Source organism: Jaculus jaculus, chromosome 1, assembly GCF_020740685.1.
Source record: "Jaculus jaculus isolate mJacJac1 chromosome 1, mJacJac1.mat.Y.cur, whole genome shotgun sequence".
NCBI classification, from domain to species: Eukaryota; Metazoa; Chordata; class Mammalia; order Rodentia; family Dipodidae; genus Jaculus; species Jaculus jaculus.
In genome coordinates, this window is record NC_059102.1 from 132,509,005 (window position 1) to 132,531,228 (window position 22,224).

At 40.5% G+C, this 22,224-nt stretch overlaps 1 pseudogene; it reads right to left on the minus strand.

Annotated features, from left to right (window-relative positions):
- Positions 1 to 20,629: 20,629 nt before the first annotated feature.
- On the minus strand, positions 20,630 to 21,753 carry LOC101605723 (annotated as a pseudogene).
- Between the last annotated feature and the right edge of the window lie 471 nt (positions 21,754 to 22,224).

The following is a 22,224-nucleotide window of genomic DNA, read 5'->3' on the forward strand; positions in this document are numbered from 1 at the left end:
AGTTTTCTTCCTACTCACACAGAAGTCTAGTCATCTGTAACTAGGATCCACAAATGAGAGAGAACATGTGATGTTTGGCTTTCTCAGCCTGGGTTACCTCACTTAGTATAATCCTTTCCAAATCCATCCATTTTCCTGCAAATAACTTCACTTTTCTTTACCACTGAGTAGAACTCCAATATATTAATGTGCCATATCTTCATTATCCACTCATCAGTTGAGGGACATCTAGGCTGGTTCCATTTCCCACCTATTGTGAATTGAGCAGCAATAAACATGGTTGAGCAAGTATCTCTAAGGAAATGAGATGAGTCCTTAGGATATAAGCCTAGGAGTGCTACAGCTGGGTCATATGGTAGATCTATTTTTAGCTGTCTTAGGAACCTCCACACTGATTTCCACAATGGCTGGACCAGATTGCACTCCCACCAATAGTGTAGAAGAAGGGTTCCTCTTTTTTCATAACCTTGCCAGCATTTATGGTCATTTGTTTTTATGATGGTAGCCAATCTGACAGGAGTGAGGTGGAATCTCAACGTAGTTTTAATCTGTATTTCCCTGATGACTAGGGTTGTAGAACATTTTTTAGATGCTTATATACCATCTGTATTTCTTCTTTTAGAACTCTCTATTTAGTGCCATTTTTAATTGGGCTGTCTGATTTCTTATTTAATTTTTGGAGTTCTTCATATATCCTAGATATTAATCCTCTATCAGATATATAGCTGGCAAAGAATTTTTTCCCATTCTGTAGGTTGCATCTTTGCTTTACCCACAGTGTTCTTTGCCATACAAATTCTTTGTAACTTCGTGATGTCCCAGTGGTTAATTTGTGGTTTTATTGCCTGAGCAATTGGGGTTATATTCAGAAAGTCTTTGCCAAGACCAACTTGTTGAAGGGTTTCCTTTACTTTTTCCTCTAGCAGTTTCAGAGTTTCAGGTCTGATGTTAAGGCCTTTAATCCATTTGGACTTAATTCTTGTGCATGGAGAGAGAGAAGGATCTATTTTCATCCTTCTACAGATATATAGATATCTAGTTTCCCCAGCACCACCTGCTGAAGAGGCTATCTTTTCTCCAATGAGTATTTTTGGCATTTTTGTCAAAGATCAGGTGGTTGTAGCTACCCAGATATATATCTGGGTCCTCTATTCTGTTCCATTGATCTGCATGTCTGCTTTTGTGTCAGTACCATGCTGTTTTTTTTTACTATGGCTCTGTTGTATAGGTTAAAATCAGGTATGGTGGTATCACCAGCCTTGTTTTGGTTGCTCAGAATTGTTTTAGATATTTGAGATTTTTTTTTTTTTTGTGCTTCCAAATGAATTTTTGGATTGTTTTTTCGATTTCTGTGAAGAATGCCATTGGAATTTTGATGGGGATTGCATTAAATGTGTACATTGCTTTTGGCAAGATTGCCACTTTCACAATATTGATTCTTCCAATCCAAGAACAAGGAATGTCTTTCCATTTCCTAGCGTCTTCTGCAATTTCTCCCTTGAGTCTTAAAGTTTTCATTATAGAGATTTGGGAAGGAATTTTTTAATGTTGGACATAGATTTCTTGTTAAAAATGCTTTTTCGAGTGGAACTTAGATCAAAACGTTAAATTATGAGGATGGAAGTATGCATATGTACAAAGGATATAGGAGATCTAAAAAGACCAAATTTTGCCTAAATTTAATTTCCTTTTATAAGGAACAGAAAGCTAATTTTCAGGCTAAACCTAAACACCATAACTAAAGTTAATGTTTATAGACTTAAGGATGCTCTAAAAATTTTATATAGGGACATAGATAATCTAAATTCAGCTTAAATTAGACACAGGTGATGTCCTATGCTAGGTGGGCCACAAAGCCATAAGCACAGATGTAATTCATATTCTTTGGAGATCTAACCAGGTCAGACATAGACAAGACCCTATCACATAATGTAGTACAGATTGGTAAAATAAATTTTCTCGATAAACAACTTCAGAATAGGGTAAAGAATATTAGGATGCTTAGCTCTCTGCTCAGTTATTTCCTTTTGCTCTTGCTTACTGTTATATGCTATTTAAAGTCATGGCAACCTGGACTCTGGAAAAATGGATGGTGCCCCATTATCTCAGACCCCATGCAAGTTTAAGCCATGTGTCCCCCACACCCTGTCCAGAGACAAAATGGCCAATTGTCTCTGACAAAGAAAAGGGAATAACAAACAACATGTAACTATATCTTTATAGTTCCTCTCTTTTGAACACCTAAAGTCACATCTGTTAGATTAAATTTCTCACTATACAAAAATGTTTATTATTATTATTATTATTATTATTTGGTTTTTTGAGGCAGGGGTTCACTCTAGTTTGACCTGGAATTCAGTCTATATTCTCAGGGTGGCCTTGAACTCATGGTTATCCTTCTTCCTCTGCCTCCCTAGTGCTGGGATTAAAGGCATGCCCCACCTGCCCAGCAACAAAAATGTTAAAAAGGTAAACTGTGTCAAGGCACTTGATTGGGTTACAAACTCCTTACATAAGACGTCAGACTTACCTAAAATGTATATCAGGGTGTAAACAAAGGCATCAAGTAAATGATGGCTTAGCAGTTAAGATGCCTTCCTGGGAAGCATAAGAACCTAGGTTTAATTCCCCAGTACCCACATAAGCCTGATATACAAGGTAGCACATGTGTCTGAAGTTTGTTTGCAATGTCTAGAAACCCTGGTTCACTCTCTCCCATCTGTCTTTCTTTGTCTGTAATATCAACAAAGGATAGAATCCCTACAAATTAATACCCTTTAGCCCACAGACCATTCTGAAACACTCACCAATGGGGGGACGCATATCCCAGACTCCCACAGTACAGAGAAGGGAAAGCGGTCTCAGGAAACCTCTTTCCCCAGAAGGGAATATAGGCTGTCAAAATAGGAGTAGATGTGGAAGTTTTCACACTTGGGCCTATCTTGCCAATGGCGCTGCTACATGCCATGATGTAAGACACGTGCCGGGCTTGGAGGATGCTGGAGGTACTCAGGCTTGGAAGCTGGCCAGGCAAGATGAGCATGGATATCCTGTCCTGGACTTTCCTTGCTCCAGGAGTAACATAGACCACACTCACCCTGAACTGTGTTTGGTTGGGGAGAAAACAGGGAAATAAAAGAGGCCTAATTTATTTTCTCAAAGGTGGTTAGAGGGATGCCCTCCTTCTTTGAGAACATGAAAGCCAAGATGGGGCATAACCTGACTCTAGACTCTTCTTTTCACTTTCCTCCACTTCTTAGATGGGACAATTGGCTTCCGAGATTGTCCAAAAATTTCTGCTAGCCTGTCTCCTGAAAAACTGGGCTCATTTAGATAATACAGGGAGAACAGGAACTGCCCATTACTTCTCTCCAGACACTTATGGAGACAATTAGAAAACATACTAATGTAACTCCAGACACCATGGAGGAGGAAATTATTCTTTAAAAAAAAAATTTTATGTTTATTTATTTATTTGAAAGTGACAGAGAGAGAGAGAGAGAGAGAGAGAGAGAGAGAGAGAGAGAGAGAATGGGCATGCCAGGGTCTCCAGCCACTGCAAACGAACTCCAGATGCATGTGCTCCCTTGTGCAGCTGGCTAACATGGGTCCTGGGGAATTGAGCCTTGAGCCAGGGTCCTTAGGCTTCACAAGCAAGCACTTAACTGCTAAGCCATCTCTCCAGCCCAGGAAATTATTCTTAAAGATAACTTCTTAACTCAGTCAACATCTGATATTTGTAAGAAATTACAAAAATTGGTAGCCAAACCAGATAAGGACTTAAGACAGTTGTTCTAGGTGGCAAATTCTGCTTATTATAATTGGAAAACCAAGAAAAAGATAAAAAGACATTAAAGGGAGTTTAAAAAAGGCTATAATGTCACCAGGACATTATAACAGTAATGAATATTGCTCAGGGAAGGGCCTCTTCATTGAAACACTTAATTGCATAAAATCTAACATTTACCTGATATCAAGGCTTTAACAGTAGAAAAGCTGAGTCTTATGGTTAAGGCTTCACTCATTAACAGCTCACTGATGCTAATTTCCTATGGTTTAAGGGTTATAAAAACTGCTTTTAAGACTCTCAGTAAAGTAAATTAGGTTCCTCTATTCATCAAGGTTTTAACTACTAGAGAAACTGAGTCTTAAGATAAAGGTTCATATATGATAAAATGAGCTACTCATACCTAAAGATATTGTGACTTTAAAGATAGCTTCTGTTTTATTTATGCTGGTTCTATTGAATGGTCATTAGTAGGTTTAATCACTTAGATTTAAGTGATTTCATTTCAGTAATGATAATGTTCACCTTCCTGTTAGGTAAAATATGCTGGGATAGCTCATCTAAGCTTTACAATTTTCAGTCTGGGTAAGACATAAATTATTTTATGTTAATAAAAACTTCTATGGTACATAAAATCAATTGCTATCAAGATTAAGCTAAAAACATTGGTTGTCAAATGGTGTTTTCTCTTTCAAAACAGATTTGTCAAGGGCTGTGTTACAGCTTAGCTGTTTTGGCTCAACAATGACCATATTCTGCTCTATTGTATATAAAGTAACTGACTTCTGGCATCTCATGTCCAATGCTTATAACAAAATTAACTCTTAGGACATAGTCCCTACTTTAGGGTACAGCCTATCTGAGAGAAATAATTTCAAGCTCTGTGGTTCTGTTTTCAATGTTCCCTGGGTAATTGATATCCACACAGGTATCTAGACTAATCAAAGATGTTTTCAAACTTAGGTGCGAAGACTTTATAGTGTCTTACTTGTCCTTTTTTTTGACAAATTCTAGGTTATACTTAAAGGATAAGATATGTTTACTTTCTATGCTTCAGGTATGGCCTATGCTGCCACAGAAGAACTAAATTTAAAGAGGTTGGACAAAATGACTTTAAGCTCTTATGCCATTTTTTAACTCAAATTTGTTCCAGTAATCAAATGTGCTCTATATGTGCATACATCCAGGTTGATGTAACTTCCTTTCTAAGTGTGTTAATAACCTATGTAAAAGCCAAAATCAACTGGAATCATTGGAGCTAAAAAGGCCAATATTTTGGCCTGTGCTTCCAGGTCATGAAGTCACTGGAGATGATGGGACACTTATACACTGGACTCTGGTAAGTCACCTGTCTTCCTGGTTAAGGAGGATATGGAGTCCCAGAAACAATTTGTGTACAGTCTAAAACAGGACAGTCAAAATTGAGGAGCAATCAGTCCTCCTGGCTTCTCAAAGAAGGGAAAACTACTTGGATAGCATGGCCCTGACTCCTCCTAACAGAGAGCAAACCCCAGTATCAGAGAAGCTACTCCTGGGTCTCTAAAATCTCCTTTGGAGAGCCATTACTGACCTCCAAAATTAATGTTTGATTAAATTTTGGCTATCTGCTTGGTCTTAAATTCTCAGAGAGAAATGTATAACCAAAGATAAAGGTAAACCTCAAATATATAAATGGCAACAAGAGCTTTCCAAGAGGGGGAAACAATCAACGCCTTAAGACATGTGTCCCCATCTCTAATAGTCCTAATTCTATAATAAGGAAAAACAACCATAGATGTCAAAAGGGTTATTTTCAAATCTAGAATATATATGGATGACTCCGACCAAGGGTTGCTTAATTCAAAAGACTTCCTTATACTGGGAACAATGGTGAATCTCTTCTAACTTGTGCCAGGACATCCTTAAATAAATCCTGAGACCAAAAATTTATTTGTACAGCCTTTAATGGCACCCAATAATTCTATGGTAGCAACTTTTGGCCCTCGCTAACCCCAGAACAAATTTTAAAAGTACACTCTGGAAGTCTATTATCAAGGTTAAATGTTGTGTATGTTTTTGACAACTCTGCTAATATCTCATCTGTTTTATAGGCCACATGGAAACAGATTTAGGCCATGCCAGACACTACGGTGCCCTTTGATGAATGGCTTTGAAAGAAAATCTCAGTTACCTTATGCTCAGATGGTCCTAAGACAATACAACTCCATCTGCCTGGGTTCCCTCGAATATTCCTCAAGGCCTACAAGTCCTCAAGAAAGATGACCCTGAAGGCACCAGTTTGCTGTGTGCTCACTTCTCATTAATTCCTTAAGTTCATTCTTTCTCCCAAACATTCTTTTCCAAGTCTATCTTTCGGCACTCCATCAATACACTTACAGGGTCCTTTGGAGTAGCTCCCCTCTGTGGGACAGACTCTTTGCCACAACTTCATGTCCAGTTCAGCAGGAAATAGTTAATGATCTGATGTCATTGTCCCTTATCCCCTAACAGCACTTACCAGTGTCTTCTTCTGAGAGGGGGAAATGGTAGAGCTAGGGTGACTGGACGCCTGAAGGTAAAAAGGGCAGGGAAGTTTGCACTTGCTAGAAATCAAAGATGAGCTGATTTCTTATCTCTTGTCTAGTCTTCCACAGTCAGGACCCCTCCTGGGCGGGAGGCCTTTCATCGGATTTAAACATTGTGGTTGGTCAAGTTCAAGTACCAGAAGTTGGTGCCAGAGCTAATCTCTTCCTGAGACAGCCCCTAGCCCCAAGCACCCAACCAACCAACTGTCCCTCTGGTTCACAAGAACCAGCCTACCACTGATGGTTATAAATACCTTTGCAAGGGTAAGGCAGGCTCTCTGATCACTTGGAAACTTCCAGCTCTGTGTGAGATTTTTCCCTGGCCCAGGCCCAGGCCCAGCCAGGAGTGTCCCCTAACACTCACTCTCATGGGTTCTTTATCCCACCCAGCTCCCCACATGGCAAGAGCTCCTTGAACTTTCTTTTCTCTCTTTTTCCCATGTTTTTTTTTTTTTTTTTTTCCAGGCCTTCAATGTGGGATCTCTAGCCACATGGGTATGTTTCCTTGGCTCTACTTCCCTCAATAAATATGATAATTTCTTTTTGTTGTTGTTGGTTGTTTATTTTTATTTATTTATTTGAGAGTGACAGACAGACAGAGAGAGAAAGAGAGAGAGGGAGAGGGGGAAAGAGAGAGAGAGAGAGAGAGAGAGAGAGAGAGGGAGAGAATGGCACATCAGGGCCTCCAGCCACTGCAAACAAAATCCAGATACATGTGCCACCTTATGCATCTGGTTTATGTGGGTATTGGGGAAATAATTATCCATCTCAGTTGTTTTTATTCAATTCTTTGACTAAAATTAGAAACAAACCCAGGGTTTGGAGTACAAGGACTTTCCTGGACCTTTAGCACCTCATTATACTCTGGCCTTCATGTGTACATATACTAATACACACATATGTACCCCTTCAGGAAAACATAGTAACATGTGTATGTACATTAAAATGACTCAGTAGTTAAACATGCTTGCTTCCAAAGCCTGTTGGTCCAGGTTCAATTCCACAGCCACTCAGGTAAAACCTGATGGATGTTCATTTGCAGCAGCAAGAGACGTTGGCATGTCCCCCACTATCCCCCCCCCACATGCAAATAAATAATCTGGGCATGGTGGCACACACCTTTAATCCCAGAACTCAGGAATCAGGTAGGAGGAGCACTGTGAGTTCAAGGCCAGCCTGACTACATAGTGAATACCAGGCCAGCCTGGGAGTAGAATGAGACCCTACCTCAAAATAAAAAAAAATAATTTAAAACCTTTTATTAAAAAAGGAAAAAGTTGAGCTGGGCATGGTGTCTCATCTTTATAATCTTAGCATTTTGAAAGACTGTCATAAAGACGTTTTAGCCTAGGTCACCTAGTGAATTCCAGACCAGCCTGGGCTACAGAATAAGACCCTGTCAAAAAAGAGAGAGAAACAGTAAGCAAGAGAGCGAGAGAGAAAAGAAACATTAAGCAAACTAGCAATCAACAATCAGTCTTAGATCCAGCAGAGAATCAGGTTAGGGACAAACACCACTGTGTGGAATCACAACTAAGACAGCCTGCTGAGGGAGACAAACTGTTGGAGCCAGGACCATCCAACAGCAACAGCTGGAGGCTCCTTATGGGCTAGGATGATAGTGTTGACCTAAGCAGGGCTGGTTTGTAGATTTTATCTCCATGAGCCCTCAGGTGAAAAGGCTGAGCTCTGGAGGGGCAGGGAAGTAACCATTCTGTCCCTAACAAAGGCTTGTCCTCCAGGGAAACAACTGGGCTCCAGGCTTATCTGATGGGGGAAAGGGCCACCAGAGGCACCCCCCCCCCAGCTTTCTGGTCTCCAGAAAGGAAAGGAGGGACAATTAAATAAAACTTGGGAATTCTACTAAAGGTCACAGCTCTGGAACTCAGCCTACCTGATAAATAGGCTGAATTGGATCAAAGTGAGTGGGAATCAGAGAGCTTTGTTAGGTAGTTCAGGGTGACAGGATCCCCCTCAAAGTAAAAAGGCAGAAATGTCCTTAAGTCTGCCCTTGCAATCTCTGCTTCACCTAAGAACAGAGAAGGATCTCTCCTCTACTTGACTATAAGAATTCTTTAGAGCTGTTTCTTTCCATAAACAACCCAGGAGTTCCCCTTTCTTAGAATTTAAATCTGGTCCTGGCATTGTGGTTGGTTAAGCTCAGCCCCAAAACGTGGTGTCATGGCTTGCTTCTTGAGCTAACCTCTACCCCAGATCAGTGAGTCCTCACTCTGGCTCACTGGAGTCTGAACACGAAGCCCACCACAGTAAGATTAGCAGTAGATGCCTGTCAGGTGGGAAGCCCCTTTTTGTTGGCTGTTCATTTCCCCTGAGCTTCCAGGTTCCTGTCCTGGTAAACTGCCGCTTGTCGCAGCCCAAGATAAGGAGAGACCCCCTAATCCCACATGGGACCTCCCTCTCCCTCGTGTATTCCTGAATAAAATTATAACAGGTCATAAATTATCCTTCTAATTATGGTTTATCCAATTCTTTGGTTAATAACAGACACAAACGCAGGGTTTGGAGTTCAATAGCTGGACCAGATTACATTCCCACCAACAGTGTAGAAAGGTTCCATTGTTTTAGCATCCTCATCTGTTGGGCCTTGAGAGGCCTGGGTGTGAGGCCTACTGGAACTTCCCGAGCCTGGCTAAAGTATGGCGATCTGCCTCCGGCCAGCCACGCCTAATGGCTTCTGGCCTGCTACTTCCACGAAGGAGTTGGAATTCCCGCACGCGCTTGGGACCAATCATCTCAAAGGTCATGGTTTACTATTGGCCCTTACCTCCCCCACTCCTAAAATTCCCACCTTTGTTCTCAACATTATATAGGCAACTGTTTGTAACAATAAAGCGAGTTCCTGCTTCAACAAAACTCCCAACTCAGTGTGGTTTTTCTCCGGTTACTAGGAGAGGTTCTGAGTCACCCAACGTTCATCGTTCCTTCCTCCTCAGCCCCTTGGGAGGAACCAATGGGCCTGGTCCTTCCTCAGTACTACCTACCTTCGGGAGTGGGGGGGGGGAACCCCAGCACTCATCAGCATTTTTGATCATTTGTTTTCATGATGGTAGTCAATCTGACAGGACCGAGATGGAATCTCAATGTAGTTTTAATCTGCACTTATTTTCGTTGCTCAAAATTGTTTTGGATAGTTGAGGTATTTTGTGCTTCCAAGTGAATTTTTGAATTGTTTTTTCTATTTCCATAAAGGATGCCATTAGACTTTTTAAAATATATATATTTTATTTATTTGAGGGGGAGGGAGAGAGAGAAAGAGAATGTGTGCACTAGGACAGCCAGCTACTGCAAAAGAACTACAGACAAATGCACCTCCTTGTGCATCTGGCTTATGTGGGTCCTGGGGAATTGAACTGGGATCCTTTGGCTTTACAGGCAAATGCCTTAACCACTAAGCCATCTCTCCATTCCACCATTGGAATTTTGATGGGGATTGCATTAAATGTGTAGAGTGCTTTTGGTAAGATTGCCATTTTCATAATATTGATTCTTCCAATCCAAGAACAAGGGATGTCTTTCCATTTCCTAGTGTCTTCTGCAATTTCTTGTTTGAGTGTTTTAAAGTTTTCATTGTAGAGATCCTTCACTTCCTTGGTTAAGTTTATCCCAAGGTACTTTATTTATTTATTTGTTTGTTTGTTTGTTTGTTTACTTATTTTTATGCAATTGTGAGTGGGAGTGATTTTCTGATTTCCTCCTGTGTGTTTGTTGTTAGCATATAGGAAGGCTACTGATTTCTGTGTGTTTATTTTGTGTCCTCATACATGGCTATAGGTGTTTATCAGCTCTAATATTTTTCTGGTAGAGTCTTTAGGGTCATTATGTATAGAATCATATAATCTGCAAATAATGATAATCTGATCTCTTCCTTTCCAATCTCTATCCCTTTTATGTGTGTCTCTTGCCTTATTGCTATGGCTAAGACTTCCAAAACTCTATTAAATAAAAGTGGGGACAGTGGAACCCTTGTTTCATTCCTGATTTTAGTAGAAAAGCTTCAAGTTTTTCTCCAGTTAGATTATGTTGGCTGTAGGTTTGTCATAAATAGCCTTTATTATATTGAGATATGTTCCTTCTATTCCCACTCTCTCTGTAGGACTTTTATCATGAAAGGATGATGGATTTTGTCAAATGTATTTTCTGCGTCTAATGATGTGATCATGTGATTTTTGTCTTCCAGTCCACTTATGTAATGTATTACATTTATTGGTTTGCATATGTTGAACCAACCCTGCATCTATTGTATAAAGTCTACTTGGTTGGGGTGAATGATCTTTCTGATATATTCTTGTATTCTGTTTGCTAATAATTTGTTGAGAATTTTTACTTCTATATTCATGAGGGAGATTGGTCTGTAATTTTCTTTTTCTGTTCTATCTTTGTCTGGTTTTGGTATCAGGGTGATGTTGGCTTCATAGAAGGAGTTTGGTAGGATTCCTTCTTTTTCTATTGTATGGAAAAGTTAAGCATTAGTGTTAGTTATTCCATGAAGGTCTGATAAAATTCACCAGTGAATCCATCTGGGCCTGAACTTCTTTTAGTTGGGAGATTTTTTTTTTTTAAATAACTGCTTGGATCGCCATCCTTTTTATAGGCCTATTTAAGTGGTTAATCTCATCTTTATTTAGTTTAGGTAGGTCATATAAATCAAGGAAATCATCCATCTTCTTGCAGTCATGTTCACAATGCTGGTACTTTCTGTATAGCTGGTTTTGTCTACAAATATCCCTTTAGCTTGCTTTTGTTGTGGACTGTCCTTATTTCTCTATCTATTTGAATGGATATATTTGTAGGAGAAAGTAACCTTGGTTGACAGTTGTTATCTTTGGAACTTGGAATACATCATTCCAAGCCCTTCTGACTTTTAAATCTTATGTTGAGTAAATCTTATGTTGTGATCCTGATGGGCTTCTCTTTGCATGTGACTTGATTTTTCTCTCTAACTGCTTTCAATATATTTTCTTTGGTTTGTATGTTTGGTAGTTTAATAGAGGTTCTTTCCATGTTTTCTCTATTTGGTGTCTATAGGCTTCCTGTATCTGCACTGTCATCTTTTTACCAATCTGGGGCAATTTTTCTTCTATGATTTTGTTGAAAATGCCTACTGTGCCTTTGGAGTGAAATTCTCCTTCTACTATACCCTGAATTCTTATGTTTGATCTTTTCATAGTGTCTGTATGTCTTGAAATTCCCATTCATACTTTCCTATTAGTTTATCTTTCTGTTTGTTGGACTGTATTAGATCTGCCACCTGGTCTTTTAGTTTAGATATTCTTCTCTCTTCTTCATCCATTCTGCTGGTGAGACTTTCTATAGAGTTTTTATTTGACTTACTGTGTTTTTCATTGCTAGTATTTCTGACTGGTTTTTCTTTATTATTACTATTTCCTTATTCATGTCTTGTATTGACCTTCTTATTTCATTAAATTGGTTTCCTGTGTCTTCTTTGATTCCTTTGATTTACTCTTTGATCTCTTTGAGCATGTTTATAACCATTCTTTTGAAATATTTCTCAGGCATTTCCTCTAAATCAGTCTCACTGGAGGTCATTTCTTATGAATTAATACTTTTGCTAGATTTAAATTGTCTTGATTTCTTGAGTGTCTTGAATTATAATGTAGAGATTTTTGCAGCTTAGATTAACTTAATGTTTGGGTTTTCTAATTATCTACTGTATTATTAAATGTATTGATCAATCTGGTGTTATATATATTCAGGGCAGGAGCTTAAGGTGTTAGGTGTGGCTCTTAAGACTCTTGGAATAACCATAAAAGTGACCCTAGGTGTTGGGTTTGCCTGCTATGAGAGTATTCTAGTAGGCTGTGTGGAACAAAATATAGACAAATTCTAAAATTTAACTAAACAAAATATACATTCAATGAAAAACAGCACAGAGTATTTATACAAAAGTAGATATTATGATAAACATCTTCTAACAAAGTCACAGTCCCTAAGGATATATATTGCCCCACATCCTTAATCCTGTCAACTGGGAGGCTGAGATTTCTGGTCTGTAGAGTGTTCCAAGGTCAGCTTGTGACTGAGTGAAACCCTTCCCCAACAAATGACAGAAGAAGAGACAAAGGCACTTTAAACTAGGAAGCAACAAATGACAAGCCCCAAATATAGCTTATTTAAGAATGGCAAATCCTGCCAGGTGTAGTGGCACATGCCTTTAATCCTAGCACTCAGGAGGCAGAGGTAGGAGGATCTCTGTGAGTTCAAGGGCACCCTGAGACTATATAGTGAATTCCAGGTCAGCCTGGGCTAAAGTGAGACCCTACCTTAGAAAAAAAAAAAAAAAAAAGGCAAATCCAGACAACCATCAGATTTAACTTATAATTTACCCTGACATGGAAGGTGGAAGTAGCATTTCCAATGCAAGCCTATATACCAGGCTTATATGGCAGGTACTGACCTGATGTAATCTCAGTTACCTTTTGGGATGGCTTTGGTCTCAGTTATGCTGCATGCCCACTTGGGTCCCCCTTTGCTGTGCTGAGGGCTCATGTGGCCTGGCTGGGTGGGTGGGTTGCTGCTCTGATCACCTGTGCCAGGTGCTGTGTAGGTGAGCTCCCTTCCTCAGGACTAGTGCTTGCTGCCACTTGTGCTGGTGGTGGAGAGAGAGGAGGCTGTGGATGGTGGCTGAAGTTCTTCTGCTGGTCCTCCGCTCCGTGGCTCCCTGCCATCTTCCCTTACACATTCCTTGGGTTTGCAAGGAGGCTTGTGTGAGTGGAAAATCCCCTCACCTGGCTTTCCCTGTGGCTCAGGCAGAGCCTTGTAGCTGTGACTGTGCCGACCTGGTGCTTCCGCTGCTAGAGCCGCCTCTGCCTGCCTCTTTGGGCTCTAGATGCTCTCGATCTCTCCTACTTCTCTGCTGCACTTGATAATTTCTTATACACCTCACTTTTTACTCAAAGAGTGTATTTTGCTGTTTTATTTTTCTTTTTCTCTCCTAGAATGCTTTGGCATGTTTTCTATGCTGCCATCTTAAATGGAAGTTGGTACACTCCTCAAAAATCTTTTTATTAGGCTCCAAGTCTGCTTCATACTGGATTGTCCAGAAATTCCTTTCTTTTTGTAAGTGAAGACCCCGGCTTTGCCCATGTGGTGGTCCTCAGGCTGCTGCCAGGGCCAGTGTCACCCATTGTAGTGCTTCTCACTGAATTGGACTGTTCCTGATATTTCACCGTTGTCTGGCTTACCTTCAACAATCATCCTGTTAAGAAACTCTCATCCTTAATGTTTCCTTTCTTTAATTTTCTGTTAACTGCCTCCCCATGCCCTTGATCCTTGTCGTATCTTGTTTTTGTGGGAATCGAGTCCAATTTGTCTCCCACTGTAAGACTGTTGCAGTAGTCCCCCTTACCTATTCCTTTTTTTTTTTTTTTGAGTTAGGGTCTTTCTCTAGCCCATGCCAATATGGAATTTACTATGTAATCTCAGGGTGGCCTTGAACTCATGGCAATCCTCCTACCTTTGCCTCCCAAGTGCTGGGATTAAAGCCATGTGCCACCACACCTGGCCCCCATACCTATTTAAAAAATATTTTTATTTGTTTATTTATTTATGAGAGAGAGAGAGAGAATGGGCATGCCAGGGTCTTTAGCCACTCCAAAGAAACCCAAGATGCATCTGGCATAATAGGATTTGGAGAACTGAATCTGGGTCCTTAGGCTTTGCAGGTAAGCACCTTAATCAGTAAATAATCCTTCCAGCCCCATCATACCTATTCTTATGGCCTGTTGCAGCCAGATTTGCATTGCTGGCAGATAAACTCTGACCAAGAGCAGCTTGTGGGAAAAAAGTTTGTTTGTTTGTTTGTTTTTGCTTACAGACTTCAGAGGAAGCTCCATGATGGCAGTGGAAAACGATGGCATGCACAGAGTGTACACATCACCTCCTGGTAGACAACAGCAACAGGAGACTGTGCCAAATATTGACAAGAAGAAGTGGGCTACAAAACCCATGAGCCTGGCCCCTAACAATACACTGCCTCCAGGAGGCTTTAATTCCCAAATTGCCATCCACTATGGACCTAGCATTCAATATGCCTAAGTTCATGGGAGACACCTGAATCAAATCACCACATAGTCTGTCTCCCTTGAATAAAATATGTCTCACCATATTTATATCTCCCTGACTCCTAGTGCTGAGGATTGAGCCCAGGACCTTATGTCTGCTAGGAAAGTGCTTTCCACTAAGCTATTTACCCAGCCCATATGTTACTATCTTTAACAACTGTTTGGATAAATGTTTTCATTAGCAGTTTCAGGAGTTGTAATAGAAAGAGTAGGCAACATGCAAAAATAGCTGGGTAATATAAACAGAGATGACAATGCTAACACAAAATAAACAAAGAGATGCTAGAAATAAACATGTCATAATGGAAATTAAGGAGTGATTTTGTGATAGTGAATCTTCATTGTCAACTTGACTAGATTTAGAATCCTCTGGATGACATAATTTTGGAAGTTTCTATGGGAGTGTTTCCAAAAAGAATTAAGTGAGAAGGAAAGACTCACCCTGAATATGGATGGCACTAGACCATGAACTGGGGTCAAGACTTAATGAAGAGGAGAAAAGGAGAAAGAAGCCAGGCATGGTGGTGCATGCCTTTAATCCTAGCACTTGGAAAGCAGAAGTAGGAGCATCACCTGTTAGTTCAAGGCCAGCCTGGGACTACAGAGTGAGTACCAGGCCAGCCTAGGCTAGAGTGAAACCCTGCCTTGAAAACTCAACAACAACAACAACAAAAAGTGAAAGACAGATAAGTGCCTTCATTCACCCCTCTATGCTTCCACGAAATCGTGAGCAAGCAGCTGTCTCCCACACACTCCACTGCCACAGAGCTCCTGACACCATACCTTCCTCCCATGATGGATGGCATCCCACAAACAATGATCACAAATCAACTTCTACCCCTAAGTGCTTCTAATAACTATTTGATCAGCAATGAGAAAAGTTAACTAATGTACATCTGAAGGGCTCATCAGAATTGGAACATGACTGAAGAGTCAATGGAATTTAAGATATGTCCAGAAGAACTCCTATGTGAGTAGGAATAAAACTCAGTAACAGAGGCCAGTAAGGCCTAAAGGGGATATAAAGAGAATAGAAAGGGAGGGAGGGGGACTTAAAAGGATGGTATTGTATATATGTAAGTAGAAGAACAGATTAATGGGGGTCAAAAGGCCTAAGTGAGGTCAGGGAAAGAGATTGAGTAAAGGAAAGGTGGAGGGAGGACTAATCAAAATCTAAAAGGATATAAATAAATCATATGGAAACCTACATTTTTGGACAATGGAAAACTCAGAAGTCATAGACTATTACTAGAAAATTTTCATTGCCAGGGATGAGATACCTTCCAGTGAGCTATTGGCCAGGGAGGTCACTGATAACTCCAAAACATTACAGGCCATTGCCGAGGCTCTTTGTTTCCCACTAGGAATAGATGGTAAGACCTTATTTATGAAGACTCCACATACTTGGGTTGGAAGGTCATTGAGAAATCCTGCTGGAGCTAGGCTGAAAACATCCTCCATGTAGACCAGCTGACAGAAAGCTAGAAAAAGCTATGAGAAATCACCAGGGGAGATACTCAACAGTGGACACTGCAAGCCTTAAATTTGGCCAGCCAGGCCAAATTAGCCAATGGGGTATGTCTGTTATGGGGGAAACCAACCACTCTCTAATTGGACTGGAGGCCTGCTCCATAGGAGGGAATACAACCCTGATACTCAAAACCTACAACAGGGGTAGTAGTCATGAGCTCTAGGGGTGTAACATATGCTGGTGTCTGACTAAATGTAATATAGTATGCTCACCAAACTACACAGTAAGCACTTCTATTAATGTTCATACCCATATGTTAATGCTACTCTCACTTTTGGTTAAAGAAGTTTCTCTTTTCAGAAGGCGGTGACTTTGGAATGACTCAGAAGGAACCACAGTGCTGAGAAGAAGTGACAGAGGAGTGCTCAGCACTGAAATGTCTCCCAAGGCTAAGGGTCCATTGTGGAAGAGGTGACAGAAATAATGTAAGAGCCAAAGAAAAAAAAAAAAGAAAGGAAAAAAGAAAAAGAAAAGAAAAAAATAAAGACCCACTTAGGGTAAAGTGTGAGTTCAAGGTCAGCCTGGACAAATTAGCATGCCCCTGTTTTGAAGTAAAAATGCTGCTTTGGGCTGGAGAGATGGCACAGAAGTTAAGGCACTTGCCTCCAAAGCCTGACAACTCAGGCTTCAATTCCACAGTATCCCAGTACTCCTGTAGAACTAGATGCACAAAGTGGCACATACATTTAGAGTTCATTTGCAGTGGCTAAAAGCTCTGCTGTGCTCCTCTTCTCTCTTTAGAAATAAATAAATAATTTTAAAGAAATATTTTATTTTTTATTTGCTTATTTGAGAAAGAGATAGAGAGACAGAAACACACACACACACACACACACACACACACACATACACACACACACACAGAGAGAGAGAGAGAGAGAGAGAGACAGACAGACGCACATCACGGTCTCCAGCTGCAACAAACAAACCCTAGATGCAAGTGCCACCTTGTGTATCTGGCTTATGTGGGTATGTGGGTCCTGGGGAATCAAATTTGGGTCCTTTGGCTTTGTAGGCTAGCACCTTAACTGCTAAGCCATCTCTCCAGCCTGATAATTTTTTTTTAATTTTTTTACTTATTTGAGAGTGACAGACAGAGAGAGAAAGAGGCAGATAAATAGATAGAGAATGGGCACGCCAGGGCCTCTAGCCAATGCAAAGGAACTCCAGACGTGTGCGCCCCTTGTGCATCTGGCTAACATGGGTCCTGGGGAATCAAGCCTTGAACCAGGGTCCTTAGGCTTGACAGGCAAGCGCTTAACCACTAAGCCATCTCTCCAGCCCAATTTTTTTTTTTTTTTTTAATGAGAATGGCAAGCACAGATAAAGCTCAGCAGCACAGGCCTCCACTTGGCATGAGTAATACACACATACCCTCTCTAACAAAGCAACCACTCTACCCGCATAACCTCTAGTAACTTCTTAGCACTTTCCCTTTTGTAGTTAATTTCCAGTCAAACATATCCCAGAAGACATCCCAGAAGGAGAAGCAGAGGCCTCATCCTCCCTGGACTGGTTTTACATATATGTACACTAAGGCAAATTGTGTTCCCAGAATAAACCTTTAGGGAATATCCCCTATTTTACCATCTTATACCTATGTGGGATTGATTAAAATTCATATGCCTCAGTGGGAGATGCATCAGATGTATCATGGGAAAAGACATGTGCAGTGAACAAAAACTTATGCAACCCAAGCCTGTCAATCAAAACAGAAAAATCACCTACATGATACTCCTGGAAACCAACTCCTCTTCTTCTTGGGCCCACAAAAGGAAGCTGCAGGGCTGGAGAGATGGCTAAGCGGTTAAGGTGCATGCCTGTGAAGCCTAAGGACCCTGGTTCAATTCTCCAGGTCCCACATAAGCCAGATGCACATGGTAGCCTATGTGTCTGGAGTTCATTTGCAGTGGCTAGAGGCCTGGCATGTCTATTCTCTCTCTCTCTCCCCCCCTCTCTGTCCCTAATAAATAATTTTTTTTTTAAAGGAAGCTGCAAACAGTACACAGGGCTGTCATGTAGCCTTGCTGTTGTATGGCAAATTTTCTCTGAATTGAAAGGTGTAAACAACTATTACCAGCCTTATCAAAAACAGCTGGGTCAACTCACAAGCGCTGGTGTGTGGAGGATCATCAGACCCTCCCCCCCACCTGAGATTTAGGTGCCCCCTGCACCAGCTGTATTCAGTAATGCATAAGATCTCATGAGAGGAGTGTGTGGGGAAGATAGAGTGTATAGAGAAGAAAAGATCTGGGAAGGAGTTCCTGGGGTGGTGTCTCTGGACTCTCCATGGTAGTAAGTAATCCCTCACCCTGAGGCTGAGGGAGGAGCATCCGCAGGGGTAATCCTGGCTCAGTGAGCCCCACTGAAGGCCTGCTCTGTGGTCTCATGCTCTGTAAGTAGCCCTCACCCCCAGGCTGAGGGAGGAGCATAGGGAGCCCTACTGAAGGGCTCTGGGGTCTCATGCTTATGGACAGGGACAAGGAGCTTCTAGAAGCAGCCACAGGGAAGTCATCATTCAGGGGAGATGAAACTTGTTTGTGGTGTGGCTGTTCTGGGGTCCTGAGCCGATGGTCTGAGAGTAAGCCTTCATCCTGAGGCTGAGGGAGTATCTGAGGAGTAATTCTGACACAGGAATCTCCATCCAAGTGGCTGTGGGGGCCTCACATTCCCATAAGTAACCCCTCTTTATGTTTTGTAAGTGACTCCCCCAACAAACTCATTGGTTCATCAAACTGGTATTGGTGTAATCCTACTTTGGGTCTGCCACCTGAGCTCTATTTGGGGTGCAGACATGTGTCTGCATCTCCCCAGGGGAAGTTTTCCACAACACCCACTCACATAGTGTGCTGCTCCCTTGCAGAGTACAGTTGCTTTAAATAAGCCTTCTTGCCAGGAATGGTAGTGCAACTCTTTAATCCCAGCACTTGAGAGGCAGAGGTAGGAGAATCACTGTGAATTCAAGGCCAGCCTGAGACTACTTAGTAAATTCCAGGTTAGCCTGGGCTAGAGTGAGACCTACTTCAAAAAAATCAAAATAAAAATAAGTGAATAAATCTTGCTGCTTTCTAGCTATGTGAACTGTTAAAATTCTTTGAGCAAGACTCCAAAAACTGGAAACATCAGGACAGAGACCATCAGTAACAGAGGACTGGGCTACAGGTTAGTGGTATATAGTACATGTGTGAACTCTTGGGTTCAACCCCCAATATTACAAAAAAATTAAAGTTTATATATATATATATTTTTAATAAATTAGGCTATTTTTTTTTCAGATATGAAGAATCAGATTTAATTCTTTGGTATAAGCATGGAACTGTTACCAGTAACTTTACATGGCCAGCACAAACCATTAAGAAGCTCAAGGAACATGAGAAACAGTGAAGCCTAGAATACATGAAGGCATAATGCTTTGTTTCTGTTTTATAAGAGAAGCCAACACTAAACATACTTCACCATCTACTCAGAAGTTTGAAAATTATGAAAAACCAAAAGGTCAAGTTTCAAAATGACCCAATTTGTTAACTGCCAGCTGGAATATCTTGTTGAACATTAGCATTTTACTGTCACTTATGGTATACAAATATCTGAGGACTCTTAGCACTATCTTGGCACATTAGACTAATTCTTCTCAACCCTCAAGAGTAAGACAAAAAAAACTTCTCTCTCCATAAATGCTTCAACTTTGTATTGTACAGAATATAAAGTGAAAAGTATGAGATTACAATGTAACTCCATTATAATTTTGTATTTTTTTAACATATACAAGTATTATTTTTATTTTAGGAACTATAAATTGCTTAATTTTTCAAGATGAAAAGCTTGTAAATTTTAACTTTTTGAATATGAAGTGTAGGACTTTATGGCTATTAAATTTAGTAACAAAATATCCAAGGGACTCAATCTACTTTAAAAACTGTAATTCTAATAAACACCATTTACAGAATTTGTAGCAACTAGGCTCAGGTCTACCTTAAATCCAAAGAATGTAACTATGATCTGGGATTTGAAGTTATTCACCTGCTTTCAGTCTTTCAACTTGCTATTTCCTTTCATGTTGTCTTCATTTATTAAACACAAAACTTTCAGATTCTTATATCAGACCTTCTTCATCAAGGTCCTATCAAATAACTTTGTAAATATGCATTTAAAGTCTTGAAACAACATTTTTGACTCAAAGTCCTTGCTAAAAGTTCAGCATTAAATATTTACAACTCTGGGGTTTATGCTAATACAACCTGAAAAAATGGACCAAGTTCCAGTTATTTCCATAAATCTTAAAAGCCAAAACAGATTATTTTTAAAAAGGTATTGAACTATCTCAATGGAGAAAAGGCGGTTGCATTTATTACATCAACACTATTAATGGACAAGTGACAACAACAAAGGGGCCTACTCATATTTCTGACAATTAAGATTTACCATGGCAAAATCTTAAAATAAAAAGTGGGTAAAGGTTACTATTATAAATATCACTATCATAAAAATAATCATTTTCTATCTTTCTGTCTTACTTCTGCTGCACGAGGAACCAAAGAACTCAACAGAGAGCTACTCTGTTTGGGCCAAACATGAAATCTTAAGAACTGAAAGGGATAGTCCCTGTTATTCTTTCAGGGTATTATTTATACAGTACAAAAAAAAAAAAAGAAGAAGAAGAAGAAACCAAAACCTTCAAAAATAAAGTTATTTAGCCTTGTGAATATTTTGAAGTTTCTTGAAATTCTGTTATGAACTCTTCAAGCAATTCAATTTTTCAAACAGTCAGTATTTAAAAGTTCTGTTGACATGGGCTCTACCCCACGGTTACAAAGCGGCTTCCTCCTTTGTTGAATGTGAGGGTAGATCTTTGTTCCTTGAGTATCCCAAATCGTTCATTCAAAGTCATCCCTGTCTGTTTTCCAACACTGTTTATGTCAAATTGTAGAGGATCACCTTTAGGAACTTTCTTTACATCAGACTGCTCTCGTTTGATCAAGAATGGTGGTACAGCTGTACGAGTTAATCGTGGTTTCTGAGTTATTGGGCACTGTACTGCTCCAGGATTATCAATAGATACAGTCAAAATCCCTCCATTTGTGGTGGAAGTCCGCCATTGACCAGTTCTCTTTGCTACCACATCATCCAGCAGCTGTTCTGAGTTCAACTGGGCTTGAACCTGCAGGCCTCTTCTGAAAAGAAAAGTTGCCTGATGAGTATCTTTCTGATGACTTAATTTATTTCCACTCCTGACAAAATTAGCTGGGATGTTATTTTTTCTATTTAACTGGTTTAGGTCTCTTAAGAACTGCAACTGGTTTCCTTGGTACTTCACTTTGTTTCAGAAGATTTGCCTTCCTTTTTAATGCAGGAAAATATCGTTCTATATTCTTGTCACTTAGAGGAGGACGGTTCATAGGACTAATTCCTCTTCGAATGCCAGTTGTTTTTCTAGCTGCAAGGCCGGTGATAACTCCCTAAGGACGGACGTCTCTTTCCAGGCAGGACTCTTCCTCTATGGGTCATACTAGTTTTACCAAATCCAGAATTCTGTTGGATTCCCCACCGTACTCTCATCCTGAATTGACGGGTACTAGTTTGCTGAAGTCTTCTATTCAGTCTTGGAAAGTTTTGCTTCTTTCCTTCCTTTCGATTCAATTTGATAATATCATCCAAAGACATGTCGATTTTGTCCAGGTTCTTGTTGCTCCGGGCTTTCGTCGTCATCGTCGTGGTCGGCGGCGGCAGGGCGGCTGCGGCGCCCGCTAACCACGTACCAAACCGGTTCATGACTGGACAGCTGGAGCGCCGAAACCGTCCAAATTAGGCTATTTTTAAATTAAAATTTATCTTATTTATTTATGAGAGACAGAGAGAGAGAGAGAGAGGCTGATAGAGAAAGGGCATGCCAGGGCCTCTAGCTACTGCAAATGAACTCCAGATGCATGCACCACCTTGTGCATCTGGCATGTGGGTACTGGAGTATCGAACCTGGGTCCTTTGGCTTTGCTGGCAAGTGCCTTAACCACTAAGCCATCTCTCCAGCCCAAAGTTTTTATATTTATATATCTCCTCTCTCTCACCATTTCTCTGTGTTACTATATAGCTCAGGTTAGCCTCAAGCTTTTTTTTTTGAGGTAGGGTTTCACTCTAGCTCAGGCTGACCTTGAACTCATGGTGAACTCCTACTTCTGCCTCCTAAGTGCTGGGATTACAGTGTGTACCATCGTGCCCAGCCATGTATTCATTCTTTGATGCTTT